Consider the following 6,629-nt stretch of genomic DNA (forward strand, 5'->3'; position numbering starts at 1 on the left):
TAGTTGTAGCTTTGGCTCCATCCTTCCCACCCAAGAAAGGCAACAACAGCAGTCCTCAGCAGTGCCAACCCTACACCTGGATGCTTCAGCGTTCCTGACCTCGGTTCCTCTCTCATTGCCCAATTTTTCTCCCAACCCACAGTAAAGAAGAGCAGCTGTCCGCCCCGTTCCCCTCCTTCCCTCCACACAATCCAGTTTCTTCGATCCCCGCCAGCCATCCTCCATCTCCCACGAGCACGAGGCCCTCTGCAGCTCTCCAGCTTGGTGGAGACATTTCTCTGGGGCTGCCCGCCAGCGTCTCACCACGCTCCGCTAGTGCGAGCTCGGTGCTGCGAGTTCATCCTGCCTTCCCGTCCCTCACCACGCAGGCTGAACTTTCCAGGGAATATCGCGCCTGACCGCGTGCCAGCCTTGTTGTTCGCTATCGATGAGATAATGTCTCTTAAATCTGGATCCGTGACACGAGGGCGCTCAGCCCCGTCTTGCCTGCGGCTGCATTCCGGTTTCGGGACAGAAATGACCAGGAGAAATATGAGAGGTTAGTGACATTCTTGGCTTGGAAATCATCAGCCTGTCGTGGAAAGGAATGCGATCAGAAAGAGGCATCGCTGGTGTTTATTTTCAAGCCCTTGATGAGTGATGCACTTGAATACACGCTGTTCCAATGCAGCGTTGGGGCTTCAGGTGAACCTTGCCGAAAGGGGTGAGACAGGTTATTTTTGACGGAGGAGCATATTGGGTCAAGAATTGTCCCTAAAAAGGCTCACAGAGCATCGTGCCTATTTATACCCTGGATGCTGTTTTCCTCAGGACAGGAGAGCCAAGTGATGGGCAGGCACCCTGCTTCTCCATGCAGGTGGCAGGAGCATTGCCCAATTTCAAGTGCCTGCCTCGAGGGATAGGGGGAGTTCAGCCCAGTCATTGGGGCTGCTTTCGACATGCACATGGATCTGGGATAAAGCTCTCAAAACGTGCACGGATATCTTTGTGCTGAAGTGTGCTGAAAACGACAGCCATATGCTGCTCTGTTAGAATGCACTTGCTCAAAGAAAAGCGAAACAAAAGCTGAACACGGCTCGATGGAGGGCAGGGAGCCCGGAGCAGACCTGGTTCAATAAGGGCACGTTGCGGTGATGTAGCACAATGCTGGGAAGGCTCTTTACAAGTCAGACATGATGGGAAAGCTCAGGTCACTTAGTCTTTATCACCCGTTACAAAAGAAGCAACAAGAAGCAATCTCCATCCTGTCAGAACTATTCAGTTGTTCCGACAGCCCTTATCCTAGATGAGAAACTTCCTCTCCCAAGGCCACATCCAGAGGGGCAGAGGCGATCTGGGTGAGAAGCAGCGTGCTGTTTGGGCTGCTGGTTGCAGGACATGCATGCTGGAGAGGAGGGAAGAATCCAAGAATTTTTATTGGCCTAATCAGACAAAAATGTTGACAAGATCCCTACCGACGCAGGAGCAGGCTCCCATTGCACAAACGAATTCCTCGAACGGCCCTGACTTCTCGCAGAAGATAGCATCAGAGCATCTGTCGAGATGAGGAAATTACAGAGCTTTAAAAGGCCTCAGCTCCCCCGGCGGCTGTAAACATGAGCAAACTAGAGAATATGTTGCAGACAGAGCATCCAGCAGCTTTTTCAGCATCTGTGGCTGCAAGGAACGAGCTGCGAGCACCACCAGCCACCAGCAGGAGGGCACAACCTGGGCGATAAGAAAGGGGGAAGAAAAACCAAGCCCTGCTCGGTTCGGGGCATCGGGAGCATCCTGTGCCAGACGTGGGAAGGACGAGCCACCAGCCTGGTAACCTGATCTGAAGTAACACAAGCTCAGCTCACGTGGCTCTTCCTCACTCTCCTACACGGCAAGAGCTCCCGAGGCACCCAGAAAAGGCATCGCTCCTCTGGTCCTTTGGGACAGGGCTGTGGCAGTGCTGTGCCCATCACCGCCTCGTAGGAACCGAGTGGGGCTGCTAAATACCAAGTCCTTCCCATGAAGCTGCCATCTCTAATCCCCACGCTGCCTTCCCTTTTCACACACCAGGGCTGAGGCCTTTCCCCACTGAGAGGGGCTTTCTCCCCCCCAAATTTCTCCAGTCTTATTGCTCCCTCCCACTCGCAGCTGAGAATTAAAAGACATAATAAAGGGCCCTTGAGCCGGAGGGGGAGCGTCTAGGGGGGGGAAAAAAAAAAGCAGGTCCCTTGTTCGAGCCCAGGATTCATCTGCCTCTCCCCGCGGAGATGAAGAGGCCCTTTCACCCCAGCAACCAGAAGGTTGAAGCTGGATATGTGCTTACGAGCAGGCCGTGGCTGGGAGCTGCCAGCCTGGGGCCGGACCGCGGTGACATTTCTACCCCAGATTAGCCGGCACGGCGCAAAACGCATTAGGGCCCCGGCCGGGGCGGTTGCTGGGGAGATTGCCCCTTCCTTCCCAAGGCTGCACGCCTGGGAGCGAGCTGCTGTAGCTATGAAACGGGGCACGCCGGGGCTCCGGCCCCTTTCTGCAGAGGGAGGTTAATGAGAGGCTCCCCGTGCCCACCGCGCGGCCAGCAGGCCCCGCATCTCCCCACCGCCAGCGCACTGCGCGCCCGCTTTTGTTCCCTGCTTCTGCCCGGCGATTTTCATTACAAATATCCTCTTATCGGGAGGGAACGGGGCGGGGGGAGAGAGGAGGGGGCGGCCCACACAAAGAGAAAAGCTGTAATTACAGGGCTCGGGCTTCCCTCGCGGGATTCACAGGGATTCGACATGGCAGTGTTTCACACGTACGGCCCCTCCGGGGGCCAGCTCCCGTTTCGATTTCATTATCGGCAAGCTGGGCTGCCGGGGGAACTTTTGCCCCGAAACGAGTTCCCAAAAAAAAGGGGACAGTTGCACTTCTTTTATTCTGGCTTGGGAAGCAATTTTGCTGCTTTCCCCCCGAAGCCCCCGCGGTCGCGGCGGTGCGCGACGGGAGAGCACAAACGGCCTGAGCCGGCCGTGCTGTGGCAGCAGCCTGGGAAACCTTCCCTGTGTGGTCACCGCCTGCCTCAGCAAAACCTGGAGGTGCTGAATCAACCCTTTAAATGTCTTCCAGCCCCGCACACGGCTGGTGAAGGCCGCACTCTCAAGTTGCTTTTAAGGATACGCGAATTCTCTGTTCCTCTTTTTACAAGGGAGGTAAAAAACCCCACGTATAAATGGATGCACATAAAGCCTTGCAGAACTGAGAGTTGGCTTTTCGTGCTCTCTCATGTCAGTATTGCTTGATTTTCCTCAGTTCAAGCTCCTTGAATGGGTTAGCACAGCACCACGAGCTCTGCAGTGCTTCACACACTGCATTAGGATGGCTGCACAGCTCTGAGTTAGGCACCCAGACACATTTTACACGGAGGTGAAGCCTGGCTCAGAACAACCAGGCTGAGTCGATGCAGGAGGCTGGGGAGAAGAAGAAACCAAAGTGCTTCCTCCGCTCTGTATGAACAGCACACCTCTCCTACCCACATCCTCGCATACTGGACACAAACTTGAAAGAGGGAGTGTGTGAGCACAATTCTGCACCACTCCCTGGGGAACAGTTTTTTGCCTTCCCTGGTGCTTAGCCAAGAACTCTGGGATGTTTGCAGGACACCTCTCAGGGCAGGACTGATGATGAGACACAAAACTCCTTCAGGAAGATGCTTCTGCCGTTAGCACACACATTTTTAGGCAAGCTACCCCAATCCTTTGTGTTTTTATGATGTGTACAAGACAAGGAGCAGCACACTGCCCCGCTCTGCAGTCCCAGAGGTGATGTACAATCGTTTGATGACAGATACTAAGAAACCCCTATCACGGACAGGGCCCCATTGTACTGGAGGCCATTCCTGCCCCTCAGAGCTCACACACCCAGCATCCATCCATGCACTTCTGGGTGCCCGCACCCACTGTTCTTGGGCCGAATGCAAAGCGTGGAGTCAGACAGTAAGTGAGGCTTCAGGTACCCCCAGTCTGCTACTAAAAACCAAGTCCCAGGTTTATGGCTTGCCTCCTTGGAAAGCCCATGTGCAAAATTCAGGCCCAAGCTCTGCATTCAGTTTCCAAACACAGCGATTTTTGCTTTGCTTCTGTCTCTTAATTCCCATCGTCTTTTCTTTCTCTCCTTATTTACTTGTTAATTTCCATGGGTCTTAATTTCCTGCCCACCGAGCCCCGCTGAGCCCAGCCTCTGCCTACACGGGATTGCACACCACAGCCCTTCCTTCTTCAGGGAAAGGTCAGGAACAGGGGTTTAGTGTGCCGAGAAGAAAGGCAGCAGCAGACAGACAGAGAGCACTCATAAAGATCTGGCTGTGAGCCTCTCTGAGAAAATGTCAGGTTGGGGAGGCTATAATAGCTTTAATCTGCGCTACAAGGGGATTAAAAGACTCGTTCTCACAGGAGAAAAAAGAAAGGAGCAGAGCGGAAGGAGCCAAACAAGGGGAGAATGAAGGCTGCAAGGGGAGGAAAGGAGAAAGTTAAAGAGCTCAACTATAAAGAGCATCGGGATTTAAAGAGCTCCGTCTTCCAGCGTAATAAATGTGAAGTGGCCTGCATGGAAAAGGGGCTTTAGCCAATGGCTTTGCTTTTGCTTTTTCACACTAAGCACACACACTTCATCCTTCTTCAATCAAGGCAACTTGTTATGTTTGGCTTTGTTGATTTTCAGGGGCAAAGGAGTAGGAGGGGGAAACAGAAGGTTAATGAGGCTCTGCCAGATGTGACACTCGAGAGAAGCGGTGGGCATTATATATTTAAACAGTGCTTTATGGTCTTTGATCCTCACCCCTGCTGTCCCTTCTGCAGAACGTCCCTCAAGCCCCCCTTGTCCTCGGGGGCCACGGAAGAGCAAAGAGGCCTGGGAACAGGAAGGAAGTAGGGCACATTGTGGGATGCTCTCCTCAAGTACTGCTTGAGCAACCTTTTCAGGCGCTCAGCGAGGCCAGGAGATGAAGAGAGTGTAATTGAAAGGGTAAGGAAAGAAGGCAACTTTAAATGCTTTTCAGAGGGGAAAAACCACCCCACTGCATCCTTTGCAGGAGATGTAAGTGCCAATGAGCCACCAACATGGACAAGCAAGCGGCTCCAAAAGGGAAACGAGGTACTTAAAGCCAGCTTTTAGCATTGCTGATGTATTGCGGGAAACAGGGTTTCTTGGGGCTGGGTGCTGAGCACAAATCGAGGCAGAACTGCCCCACTAGATTAGCAGGGATGTTTGGGTATATTCACATTAGGACACTGCCACTGTGCTCCTCCAAGACAGGAGGTCTCTTCCCTGCCTGTACGTAAGTAAGGACACTCTCCAGCCTTCAACAGTTGACAGCACAGGAAGGTGGAAGAACCCCACAATGTTAATGTTTCCTCCATTAACGCATACACCAGCCAAAGGCCCTCTGAGAAGGAAGAGGGGGATTTCTAACAGCCCACTGTGCTAAACAGGACTGCAACACTTGCTCTGATCGTTTATGCTACCTTCTCTGCTCAGCAGGCTACAGCATCAGGGAGATGCTCCAGGACAACACCAGGCACAGTTCAACATCTGTGCAGGTCCTCTCAACTATTTTAGCAGCTCGGCATAGCAGGGCGAGCCTGCTGTACACAAATTGTACTTGGGAGGAGAGGGGGAAAGACTTTGTAATATAATAAGCAAGCTCCAGACAGGAATTAGAGCATTGCATATCCAGTGGAGACAGGGGGCTGGAGTGGCATTAAGGTAGGAAGAATATAATCACCTGAACTGGACTGCAGCCAGGATAATGGTATTAATTTATTTCATGAAGTCAGATGTGCCAAAGCCTGGATTTTACATTTAAATGCAGAAGATGGCAAATCACAGCATCCTGATTCCATTCTTCCAACGTCTGGCTGGAATAAAAGCTCTCCTGATGGGTTCTTACCCCAGTGCCTACCGCCTGTGGCCACGACAGGAGACCTCACCCTGAGCTGTGTCTGGGAAGCCTGATCCTATCCCAGCACAAAGCCCTGAAGCCACGAATGCTCTGCTACAAGGCACGCAGCACTGAGGCAATGCCGGCATCATTTGGCCCAGAATAAAAGCACATCCCATTCCCCACAAGTCACCTGCAGGCACTACAGCCACGCTTGGTCACAAATACAGTCAGAAGTGAGCTCTGTAGAGCACAGCTCCTAGTTCGATCTGGTATTAATTACCCACTGTTCTGCAGAGATAAATGCTTAATCTGCTGGCTGTTGATACTGGAAAGGGACCAATCTACCCTGGAGTGGATATTATACAGGGGAACTTGGCTTCAGCTATGATCCCTGCTTCATGTGCTGTACAAATGTTCACCAGGTTGTAGGTAATGGCTTTCATAGGGTGTACTGGATCTGTCTGTGGCAGAGCTAATCTAGAATAACACATGACCCAAGCATTCATTGTATCAGGTTTTTCCTCCTTCCCAGTATTTTTATTTCGCTGTAATATTTTGACTTCCATGTGGAATTTCTTTCAGACATTCACCCTGATTTCCTTATAGCTTACCAGCTTTCCTCCTCCACGACTGGTATCAAGGTGAACTTCCCAAGCAGCAGGGACCCTTGCTTATCTGCATGTCTTTCACTTTCTTCCAGGAGAAAGGCCATGAGATCTCCACACTGTTCCTCTGATTT

This window comes from Aythya fuligula, chromosome 22 (assembly GCF_009819795.1).
Source record: "Aythya fuligula isolate bAytFul2 chromosome 22, bAytFul2.pri, whole genome shotgun sequence".
NCBI lineage: Eukaryota > Metazoa > Chordata > Aves > Anseriformes > Anatidae > Aythya > Aythya fuligula.